At 50.6% G+C, this 12,565-nt stretch overlaps 1 long non-coding RNA gene across 1 annotated transcript in view; it reads left to right on the top strand.

Moving 5' to 3' along the window:
• The first annotated feature begins 468 nt into the window (after window positions 1–468).
• Window positions 469–12,565, top strand: part of LOC100939164 (uncharacterized) — a 28,859-nt gene continuing 16,762 nt past the window's right edge. The window contains exons 1-2 of the long non-coding RNA XR_152169.4: window positions 469–536; window positions 7,033–7,166. This is a non-coding gene — a long non-coding RNA (uncharacterized LOC100939164). The remainder of the gene's footprint in view (window positions 537–7,032; window positions 7,167–12,565) is intronic.

Here is a 12,565-nt window from a genome sequence, read left to right as displayed (position 1 = left end):
GCTACCACGCCCAGCTAATTTTCGTATTTTTAGTAGAGAGGGGGTTCCACCATGTTGGCCAGGCTGGTCTCGAACTCCTGACCTCAAGTGATCCACCTGCCTCAGCCTCCCAAAGTGCTGGGATTGCAGGCGTGAGCCACCACGCTTGGCTGACTTTTCTATTTTGAGTTTTTTGGGGGTCCAGCCTTTTTTTTTTTTTTCCTTTCCAGCATTCCCTATTCCTTGTTCCTATTTTCCTACATGCTCAGTCCATAGAGCTTGGGTGAGGCTGAACCAGCTTCAGATACAAGGGTGATCACATGACCCAGCACCCGCCAAAGGAGTCCAGCCCCTGGCCTCATTGATTGGTTCCAGGATAGGCAGGTGACCAAGGTTTGGTCAATTAGAACATTTCAGCTCTCTAACTACACTGATTGGCTTTGGGATGGGCACATGACCAAGTTGGTCCAATCGGAGCCAACCCAGGGGCATTTCCCTGGAGCGGCTGAAAAAGAGGAGTCTCTCGAAATTCAGCAACTGCTAACAGCGAGGAAGGGGTAAGCAAGAGACTTCCGGGGGCCATCTCGTGGGACTTGAGAAGGAAGCTAACACCCAGGAAGCAGGATCAGGGGAAGAGAGACACACACACAAAGCCCTGATGATCTTGTTTCAGCCTCTGGGTCCGGCTGAGCCTAAAGTCTTCCATTCCTGGATTCTTGTTACATGGGACAATAAATTTCCTTTTTCTTGCTTAAGTCAGTGTGAGTTGAGTTAAAAAGACAGAGCTTAAAAAGCTCTGTCTGACACAAATGTCTGGCCCATTTGCATAATTTTTTTCCCAAAAGCAGCTTTCTTCCCATCATCATGTGATGCCACATATATATACACGTGTATATATATATATGTATGTATATATGAGATATATATATATATTTTTTGTGTGTGTGTGTGTGGCATGGTCTAACTTCGTCGCCCAGGCTGGAGTGCAGTGGCACAATCTGGGCTCACTGTAACCTCTGCCTCCCGGGTTCAAGCGATTCTCATGCCTCAGCCTCCCAAGTAGCTGAGATTTCAGGCATGCGCTACCATGCCCAGCTAATTTTTGTATTTTTGTAGAGACGAGGTTTCACCATGTTGGCCAGGCTGGTCTCGAACTCCTGAGTTCAAGTGATCCACCTGCCTCTGCCTCTCAAAGTGCTGGGATTACAGGTGTGAGCCACTGCACCCGGCCATGTGATGCTATTTCTAAGCACCAGTGTGGAAGAGAGTCAAAATGTGGCATCGGACTGCTGAGGCCGAGGCAGGCAGATTTGGATCAAATTCCTGCTGCTCCCTCCAGACCTGAAGCCCTTGGGCAAGGCCTTTCATCTCTCAAAGTCTCAGCAGCCTCATCTGTAAATTGAGGATATTAATATCTCCCCTCACAGTGCAGATGAAACGGGAAAATGTTTGTTAAACCTTTTCATATGCTGTTCCTTCTGCACAGAATGCTCTTCCTTCTCTTCTTTGCTGACTTAGCATCTATTCATCTTCAGAGTCTCAGCTCAAGAGTCATTTTGTCAGAGCTATCTCCCTAACCTCATTGGCCAAGACCCGTTGCTCTGTGAAATTGTCCCATCCTCTGGAGCTTTCATTAAAGAATCAATGTGTCATTCTAGGCATGACTATGTGATTAATGTCCACCTCCCCTACTAGAATGTAAGTTCCAGGGGGACAGGGAAGTGTCAGTTTCCGCTCACCACTATGTCTCCAGTACCCTGCACAGAGCAGGCCTTTGAGAAATGGTCAGTGCATTAACTGCTATTGCACTAGACTCTAATCAGAAGTTTTAGGAGGTTGGGTGCTCAGGCCTATAATCCCAGTGATTTGGGAGGCCATGGCAGGATTGCTTGAGCCCAGGAGGGTGAGACCAACCTAGGCAACATAGCGAGGCCCCCATCTCTACAAAAAAATTTTAAAAATTAGCTGGGTGTGGTGGTGCATCCCTGTAGTCCTAGCTACTTGAGAAGCTGAGGTAAGAAGATGACTAGAGCTCAGGAGTTAGAGGCTGCAGTGAGCTAGGATCCTGTCACTGCACTCCAGCCTGGGTGACAGAGCAAGACCTTGTCTCCAAAGATAAAAATTAAAAATTGAAAACAAAAAAAGTTTTAGGTAAGTAGTGTTTCTTTGGACTCAGCATACACAGAAGTGAGCATTTGAAATTACTAGGATGCTATGATTCCAGCAAGTGTCCACGTGGGTTCATTCGACCCAAAACCAATGGAGATGAGCACTGGTCTGTATATGACTAGCCTGAGCCATGCAGATGGCAGGTCTTCATCCATCAGCCAATGGACAGTCACTGTTCCCTTAGGTCCAGGAAGGCAGGAACAGTGGCACACAGAAGGACAAGTGGCCTTCAAAGAACCCATAGAAGGGATGCGCTTAAAAGGAATGAGATGAAGGCTGGGTGTGGTGGGTCATACTTGTAATCCCAGTGACTCATGAGGCCTAGACAGGAGGATTGTTTGAGGCTGGGAGTTTGAGACCAACCTGGCCAACATAGTGAGACTCCTGTCTCTATAAAAAAAAACATTAAAAATTAGCCAGGACTGGTTAATTAGCACACATCTGTCATCACAGCTACTCAGGAGGCTGAGGTGGAAGGATCACTTGAGCCCAGGAGTTCAAGACTGCAGTAAGCCATGATCATGCCACTGTACTCCAGCCTAGAGTGCAGGTTAGATGCTAGGTTAACAAAGAAGATGCTAATTTTAACAAGGAAAAGCATTCTGTGCAGAAGGAACAGCATGTGCAAAGGTTTAACACATATTTTCATGTTGCATCTGCACTGAGGGTATATTAATATCCCCATTTTATTCATGAGGCTACTGAGCATTTGAGATACGAAAGGCACTCCAGCCTTTTATTCTTTTCCTGAGACAGGAAAAGAATAAAATAAAATAAGGATATTGTGGGCTCTGGAGAAGACCTACCTGGGTTTGTAACTCAGCCCTGTCACTGACTAGCTGTGTGGCTTTGGACAGCCTTGATCCATCTCAAAGACTTGCTTTCCTCGTCAGTAAAATGGAGATGTCATCCCTCTGTTGCAAGGAGACAGACGGCTGGGTCCAAGTCTCTGCTCCTCCATTCACGTTGTGTGAACACGGCTCACTGGTTTACCATTTAGAGCCTCAGTTTCCTTGACTGTAGGATGAGGGAGCAACAGAATCTAATTCTTAGAGAGGTTGGAACGATGAGGCCATTTAATGAATTAAGTGCCAGCCACCAAGCCTGAACTTAATAGATACTCAATGTGTGTGGCTACTGCTATTCTTCTACTACTCCTATGTTAGTATTAGTAGGTAGTAATATTAATATAATGAATGAGCTGCCTTATGCCAAGCACCCAACACTGCCTGGGGCATGATCGGGCCCTTTCTTTTCTCCTGATGTGTGTCCTGGCTCTGGCCACTGGCTGACCCACCCCAATTAGGTGACTCTCATGTTAATATTGACACACAAAGGAACCAGCTGGTGACCTCTGAACTCATCCCACTTGGGATCACAGGCTGATTTTGGCCCCAGCCCTCAACTTTGAGAGCCGGACTCGTAATCTCCTTTGACACCAAAAAGAGTTGGCCTCACCCCGACCTTTGCTCCCTGCTTCACTGATTTCTGGTGTTTCCTGGGCCTGATGGGCGTCACGTTGCCCACGGCATGGATGTGGCCTGGAGTGAGTGGAGGGAGGCCTGGATGGACCAGTGCTTGGGGAAGGAGTAGGGAGGGACAGGGCAAGCGGAGGCCTTTGGCTCAAGAAAACACATCTGCGACCAGGTGCAGTGGCTCATGCCTTTAATCCCAGCACTTTGGGAGGCCTTGGTGGGAGGTTCGCTTGAGGCCAGTTCAAGATTAGCCAGTGCGATGCAGCAAAATCCTGTCTCTCAAAAAAAAAAAAATTAATAAGCTTGGCGTGGCAGTGCACAACTATAGTTCCAGCTACTCAAAAGTGAAAGGTGGGAGGATGGCTTGAGGTCAGGACCCCAATTTCTTTTCTTTTTTTTTTTTCCTTTTTGAGACAGAGGCAAGACCCCAATTTCTACAAAAATAAAATAATTAGCCAAGTGTGGTGGCACAAACCTGTAGTCCTAGCTACTCGGGAGGCTGAGGTGGAAGGATCACTGAGTCCAGGAATTCAAGTTTGCAGTGAGCTATGATGGCACCACCGCACTCCAGCCTGGGCGACAGAGTGAGACTTTGTTTCTATATAAATAGATAAATCAAGCTCACCTGTAGAGGATGGTTCCATGGGGACAGATTGCCAGACAGGGAGCCCCGTCAGGAGGACAACAGCCCACGAGGAGATGGTAGTGAGTGCACCCGAGTGCTGGCAAGAAATGGAGCCAGCAGGAGAGTCACCGGGAAGGTGGAATGTACAGGGCCCCAACCATTAGCCTGAGGGGTGTAGGGAGGAGATTCTCTAGGGAGGAGGTCTCTTCTCAAATGTACTCAACAAAGGGTTTTGTCCTCTGTTGCTCTGGGATTACAAGGAAGGAATACAGATGCCTCGCTCAGTGCTCCCCGACCCCCTGCCACCGCCGTGGGTGGTCTGCATGAGAAATGGCCCTTGTGCCTCTTCCCCAACACCAGCACCAGCCCTGTGCCTCGATCCCAAAACCAGCCTCAGCCCTACCTACCCCAACACTGAGCCCGGGAAACAGACCCAAAACCGGGTGATACCTGAGAGGAGTTACCATGGCAACAGACGTGCTGGCACAGACATAGGGAGTTTTGCTGACCATCCCCAGCCCGCTGGCAGCCCCTATAGAGGAGTGCATGAACCATAAACTGTCCTTGCAGCTGGCCCTGGGGACTTGGCACTGGACATCCCGCCAAAGGAGAGGTCTCCTACAGACTAGTCACTAGACACAGAGCTCCAGGCCAGCCTCCTGATGGAGCTCTCTGGCTCTTTCCAGCTTTCTCTACATGACACCTTTGATTACAGCCCCTCTGGGAGACGGTCTGCTTCCATTTTCTCCTCGGGGCTGTCTCCCTGCTGCACTGTTGATGGACGATGAGCTTCTGAGCCTCCTTTTTGTGATGGGCCTGGAGCTCACAGGTGCGGTGGGGGAGGATGAAGGAAGGGTCGAAAGAACTGAGGTTGGGGTGAGGCCTTTGGAGCCAGACCTGCCTGAATTTGACTCTGGCTCTGTCACTCACTGGCTGTGTGGCCTTGGGCCAGTTACTTAATGTCTCTGAGCCTCCTTTCATCATCTGCAAACTGGTAGTGATTACAGTAGCACTGACCTTATTAGGTTGTGGTGAGGATTAAATGAGATAATACATGATAAATCTTAGGACAGGGCCTGGCAGAATATAAACACTTAATGTCCATAACCTCTTACCTTCACTAAAATCACCCCATTCCTAGGAAGAGAGGAACACCTTTTTGGCCATGAGAATTCAGAGGGTTAAGTAAAAGTGTAAAAGAGTGAACAAGTGAGAATTGAGAGTTTTGGGAATTAGAAAGAAAGGTGCCTTCTTTTTTTCTTTTCCTTTTTTTTTTTTTCAGACGGAGTTTCGCTCTTGTTGTCCAGGTTGGAGTGCAATGGCACCATCTCGGCTCACTGCAACCTCCGCCTCCCAGGTTCAAGCGATTCTCCTGCCTCAGCCTCCCAAGTAGTTGAGATTACAGGCACCCGCCACCACGCCCAGCTAATTTTTTGTATTTTTAGTAAAGACAGGGTTTCACCATGTTGGCCAGGCTGGTCTTGAACTCCCGACCTCAGATGATCCGCCCGCCTCAGCCTCCCAAAGTGCTGGGATTACAGGCGTGAGCCACTATGCCCAGCTGAAGGGTGCTTTCTTAATATACTCTGCACTAGACAGTAAGTTTTCAGGGAGCAGAAAGCAAAGTAAAAGTCTGTCTGATTTCCCCCAATCCTTCCAACACCTGGCACAGGACTAGGCACAAGGTTTTATTTCCACAGTCTGAAAATGCCATCCGTTATAAGAGGCAGCATCCATTTAATTAGAGCATTTCTCTTTCTTTTTCTTTTTTAAGATGGAGTCTCGCTCTGCCACCCAGGCTGGAGTGCAGTGGTGTGATCTCAGCTCACTGCAACTTCCACCTCCCAAGTTGAAGTGATTCTTGTGCCTTGGCCTCTTGGGTAGCTGGGACTATAGGCACGCACCACCATGCCCAGCTAATTTTTATATTATTAGTAGAGACAGGGTTTTGCCATGTTGGCCAGGCTGATCTCGAACTCCTGACCTCAAGTGATTTGCCTGCCTCAGCCTTCTGAAGTGCCGGATCAAATAAAAATGGGCATTATATATGTACTAGATCCCAGTTTCAAAATGTTAAAAAGAAAAACAAGTTCATCTTAAAGCTGGAGAAATAAAATAATAGGTCATTAATAAATGATAATTGACTATGTGAATGAATGATTGCAGGAAATGACAATACAGTAGAATGTAGTCAAATACTCACTATGCTCACTACACTCACCAATACTGGAAGAGTTAGAAAAGGGATCCACCATAACAAGCGGAGTGCATCCGGGAAGACTTCCTGGAAGAGGCAGCCTGTGAGTGGGAATAAGAAAAAACTAAGTTATCTGACTTGGGGAGAGGAAGAAATGGTGGTTGGGCATAAGGGGCAGAGTCTTGATAAATTAGGAGGCTGTGTGACCACCATCATCCCCCTCCTTAGATAATGGAGAATGTCAGAATTATCCAGGGAGGTGACTTCTACGTCAGCTCAGAGAAGCCAGGACCAGATCAGACATGAGTCCCAGGGCATGGGCCTGCACCAGGATAGGCCCACAGGGGGCTTAAAGCACTGGAGGCAAAGCAGCCTGGGTTCAAATCCCGGCTGCTTCTTAGCTGGGCAACTCTGGACTGGTTACTTGGCGTCTGTGGGCATCAGATCCCTCCTCACCCAAGAAGTAGGGCAGACGACAGGGCTCTGAGGTCAGGCATGTGCAAAATCTGGTGTATGGAAGGTGCTTCATAAATATTAAATTTATAATGGGATATGGTTTCTTTCTTTTTTTTTTTTTTTTGGAAAAGTTTTGAAAGGTAAAGGCCATTAGCTTGGAGGCAGAAGACAGACCTCCCTGACTGCTGAATTCTTCCCGGCCTGAAATTGGAGCATTCCAAGCTCGTCAGATGAGTCATAAGCCGCCAAGAGTGTGAGCCTCTGGGTGAGTATGAGTAGAACCAGCTACTTCTTTTGCGGGGCTCAGTGCAAAATGCAAATGAGGGGTCGGCGCTAAATACGAGAATGTGCCCATCGAGCTGCTTCTGTGGCCTCGCGCCTCGCAGCAGTCACAGAGCCCTCAGCTGGAATCCTGGCAAACACTGTGGGCACTCCCATGGTCTGGGATGTGCTTAATCCGAACACAGCACTGTGGAGTAGGTGCTATTGTTATCCTCATATTACAGATGGGGAAACTGAGGCACAGAAGGACGGACCACCAGCTGAGCCGCCAAAGGACAGGCAGCTGGTGGCGTGGCTTCTAAAAGGGAACCTATGCCCCCGGATCTGGAGGCATCTTAGCCCACTAGCCCCTTCTTTTAGGGTGAAATACACATTCTGCGAAATGGAGGCAGCTTGTAATGGGGGTGAAGCCAAATGCGAGAGGCCCGGGCAGCCGGATTTTCAATCCCAGTCCCCAGGGCACCTCCTTCCCACCGTACCCCGCTTCCTCCAGCAGGGAGCCCCTTCCCTCCAGCAGAACAGGGTCTGGCCTCGCCAACTTGCTACCGGGGCCAGGGGCCAAGAGTTAACGTCGGAAGGGAGCTCGGGAGAGTGTGAGAGCTAAAGGACATGTCAAATCAATCATATTTAAACAAAAGCCTCTCCCGCCCAAGGGCCCTTTTAAAAGCTGCTTATTTAATTAAAAGTCCCATTTTCCATATTTATGGCCCTTATTCAGTTAAATATTAACCGCTGGGGCCAGGGCTAGTGTGTGCTTTGTGAGCGGTGTGCGGGGAGGTTCATTACCGCGGCCAGGATTTATCAGACGGTGGCGCGGCCGCGGCGGATCAATGCGGCCTGCCCTGGACAAACATGCGGGGGGCGGCCGCGGGGGCCGGGTGGGGGCGGCGGGGCTCGAGGGCGCCTCCTCGCTCTCCGGCTGGGACTCGGCGACTTGGGGACGCCTTGTCTCTCTCGCTTCCACATGCCGTCCCTGGGGCTGAGTCGTACGCCCGGAGTGAGAGACAGAGAGACAGTGAGACCCAGAGAGAGAGACAGAGAAGCACAGAGAGAGATAGCGAGAGACCCAGAGACAGTGAGAGACCCAGAGAGAGACAGAGACAGTGAGACCCAGAGAGAGAGAGATACAGAGAGACAGTGAGAGATCCAGAGAGACAATGAGACCCTGAGAGAGGCCCAGAGGTAGATACAGAGAGATAGTGAGAGACCCAGAGACAGTGAGAGGCAGTGAGAGACACCAAGAGATACAGAAAGACAGTGAGAGACACAGAGAGACAGAGACAGGGAGTCACCCAGAGAGAGACACAGAGACAGTGAGAGACACAGAGACATCGACAGTGAGAGACACAGAGACAGAGACTGAGAGATCCAGAGAGACACTGAGAGACCCAGCGAGACAGAGATAGAGAGACACCCAGAGAGAGACACAGAGACAGTGAGAGACACAAAGACACAGAAAGTGAGAGATACAGAGAAACAGAGACTGAGAGACCCAGAAAGACAGTGAGAGACCCAGCGAGACAGAGACAGGAAGACACCAGAGAGAGACACAGAGACAGTGAGAGACACAGAGAGATCTAGAGACACTCCCAGGGAGACAGAGACAGTGAGAAACCAGAGAGTCAGTGAGAGACGGCGGGTCATGTTTCTCCGTGTCTGGCTGTGTCTAGGTCGAGACCAGGTCCATACTTCTTAAAATCCAATGGGAAATGAAAATGTTAAAAAATTAATAAGAATTTCCTGTGCGTGGCTGCACAGGAAGCACACTCTGGGCCCTGGCAGCCTCTCTCTCTTACTATGTGTGCTGGGGTGGGGCTGCAGAGGTACCAGGCATGGGGTTAGAGGGGTGGAAGGCCCATAAGAGCCCACGTACTGCTCTTCCAGGCCCCATTCACTGGAGAGATAGGCAAAAAAAAAAAACAGGGAAAGGGGTGAATCTGGCATGTGTTAAGGATTTGACCCCACTCAGCTGCGGGGACGGGGGAAGAAAGAAAACAGCCTCAGAAGAGGGCTAGATCCAAGCAGAGGTGCTCACGGCTGCAAAACATGCATCACACGCAGAGCTTTATCCAGGGCTTCCCTGCTCCAGGCACCAGTGCTGGCTAGTGTTAACTCACATCATCCTCACTTCCATCCTACATAGGTCGTACGCTTTTGTTCCCCATTTTACAGATGGGAAAACTGAGGTTCCGGACAAGTAGGGAGTGATCCTAGGGTCACTCAACCAGAGAGGGGCAGACCCAGGCTGTCTGCTCCTCATCACACAGAAATCACCAGAGTTGCTCAGACCCAGCTGGGCACCATCCTTGCCCTTTACAAGTTCCTGACCCTCCCTGAGCCTCAGTTTCCTCATCTGTGAAATAGGGGAATAAGATTTTTGGGGACATTTTGAATCACGTTTTGTGGTTGCTCCATCCCAGGCCTTCCACCCCACACTGCTGCGCCTGACCACTGTAATTGATCCCTGAACTTGCTGATGTGACTCTCAGGGTGTCAGGGACAAAGCCGAATGCACTTCCCAGTCTTCTGAGTGCTCAAGGGGGCAGGGCTTTCTCTGTCCCTCACTGCAGGAAGCAGTGTGGTGAATGGAAAAGGTGCGCTGTAGAACCACAGACAGTCCCACCTTTGCCATTTACTGGTTCTGCAAACTTAGGCTGCCTCACATCACCACTCAGAGCCTCAGTTTCTCCAGCTGCAAAATGGGAATAATGATAGACCCTCCTCCTAGTTGTTCTGAGGATTCAATGACATAATTCTTGTAATGGCTTAGCAGTGTGTGGCATGCAGTGAGCATCATTGCCAGCCCTATAAGAGCCTGCAGGGGCTGCACAAGTGCTGCCAGCCTGTGCCTCCAAGGTGCCATCTCTGAGGGGCAGTGGGGCTCCATCAGTTCCAGCCCTGAGACCTGGCCAGTCTCCTGAGTGGCCTGGCAGAGGGAAACTTCTGCTCCAGTGCCACCTCTGGCCCTCCTGTGACCATGGACCTGGAACATGCCACTGCCCCTCCTGGGGCCTCAGCTTACCCATCTGTGGAATGAGGGGGTCATTGGGTTTAGAAAAATCTCTCTGGGCTATTGCAGGGCCAATGCATCTCCGCAGCAGACAGGGTGAAGAATTTAACCTAAATGTGAAAATATCATTGAAATGTGCCCATTTACGCACAGGAAGGACTGTGCGACAACCAGGGCAAGTGCACAGCTCCTGAGAGCTGTCAGGTGCCAGCAGCCAGGCTGGGAAAGACATCTCCTATGTCACACACATGCATGCACACACGTGGTCATAGGCACATGCACACAAAAAACACATGCATGTACACACACATGCACACATGGGTATGGACACACACGAACACACACACATGCATGTACACAATGCACATGGGACATGGGCACACTCGTGCATGCATATGAATGCATGCATGGGCACTGGCCTGTGCACACATACATGCATACACACGCATGGACACACATCATACATGGCATGAGCGCACATTCACATGCGCACATATACACACAGGCATGCGCTTGTGTGCATATACTCAGGCACATGCACACACACGGACATGCACACACACGGACATGCACACACGTGCACACACACGGACATGCACACACATGCACACACACGGACATGCACACACGTGCACACACACGGACATGTGCACACACTGACATGTGCACACACACGTGCACACGGACATGCGCGCACACACGTGCACACACACACGGACGTGCACACACGTGCACACACGGACATGTGCACACACATGTGCACACACACGGACATGCGCACACACACGTGCACACGGACATGTGCGCACACACACGTGCACACACACACGGACGTGCACACACGTGCACACACGGACATGTGCACACACATATGCACACACACGGACATGCGCACACACGTGCACACACGGACATGCACACACACGTGCACACACACGGACATGCGCACACACACGTGCACACACACGGACATGCGCACACACATGCACACACGGACATGCGCATACACACATATGCACACACACGGACATGCACGCACACACGTGCACACACACGGACATGCACACACACACGTGCACACACACGGACATGCACACACACACGTGCACACACACGGACATGCGCGCACACACACATGCACACATGCACAAGGGCATGCACCTCATCACATCTTTTGCCCCATGCTCTGCTTCTCCGTTTGGATCCTGTTAAGAGCCCGGTGCCTGATTTCTCCCACCACTATCTCCTCCCCAAAAAGAAAAAAAAATCTGAAAAGCCAGATTAGAACTTCACATACGCATCGCTGGAAAAAATCTATGTCTCATTTTCATATCTAGCAAAATAAAATGACAGCAGAGCACTCCAGCAAACCCCTAGAGGGGGGAGCGTGTCTGCTGAAGATGAGGGGTGGTGGCGGGGAAGACACCTTTCCCAAAGGGAGGAGGCCCCAGGGCCAGAGGCACGGGAGGGGGCCTTGGGCCTGGTGAGAGGCTAGAGGATGAAATCGATCAGGCCATTTTGTCCTGGGGCTGGAGGAAGGCTGGGGGGTCCTGGGAAGAGTCTAGGGGGTTGAATGGAGGTTAGAAAGGCAGTGAGAGGGGGAGAGAAAGAGGATGAATAAAATCCTGGGGATGGTGGTGTGAGTGAGGGAGCGGGAGAGAGAGAGGGAGAGACACCAGGTTATCAGAGAAGTGTGAAGACAATAATACAATCTGACATTTCTGAAACAAGACCCCCCGGTTGCCATGGCAACGTCTCATGTGGGAGCAGCTCCCAGGAGACGGCTCCGAGATGTACTATAAATGATGTTTGATTAGAATTTAAATCATTTAGGCAGAGAGAAGATAGGCCTTTTGTCAGCAAGGGGACCTGGGGGTGGGGAGGGAGGGGGGCCGGGGTTGTGGCGGCGGAGGGGGCACCGCTGGAGCCAGCCTGGGCGTGGAGAGCGGGATCGGAGGTCAGCCAGGGGGTTGATTACTTTTGCCCTCAGCTTCATTCCCGTTTACAGTAACCTTTCCGTGGTGGCCGGAGGGACTCAGAGGGCAGGAGAGGAGAGACCTAGGGGGGACGGGGGTGTGGGAAGGGAGTAGGGGAGAGCAGCAGAGCTGAAGGGAGAGATGCGGAGAGACAGAGAGGGACGGACAGAGCAGAGAGACACAAGCGGGAGAGAGAAGCAGGAAGAGAGAGAAGGAGAGGGAAAGGAGAGGAAGAGAGACAGACACAGATGGGCAGAAACGATGAGAGGGACGGAAAGAAGAGAGACACGGATAGATGGTACAGAGACAGAGAGAGACTGAGAGACACAAAGGCGGAGACCTGGAGTGAAAACAAGGACTCTTGTGTCCACCCACCCGCAATCATTTTCCAGCCTC

Source organism: Pongo abelii, chromosome 10 (genome assembly GCF_028885655.2).
Source record: "Pongo abelii isolate AG06213 chromosome 10, NHGRI_mPonAbe1-v2.0_pri, whole genome shotgun sequence".
NCBI lineage: Eukaryota > Metazoa > Chordata > Mammalia > Primates > Hominidae > Pongo > Pongo abelii.
The sequence above is the reverse complement of the archived record's forward strand: the minus strand, read 5'-3'. Positions and strand labels throughout refer to the sequence as shown.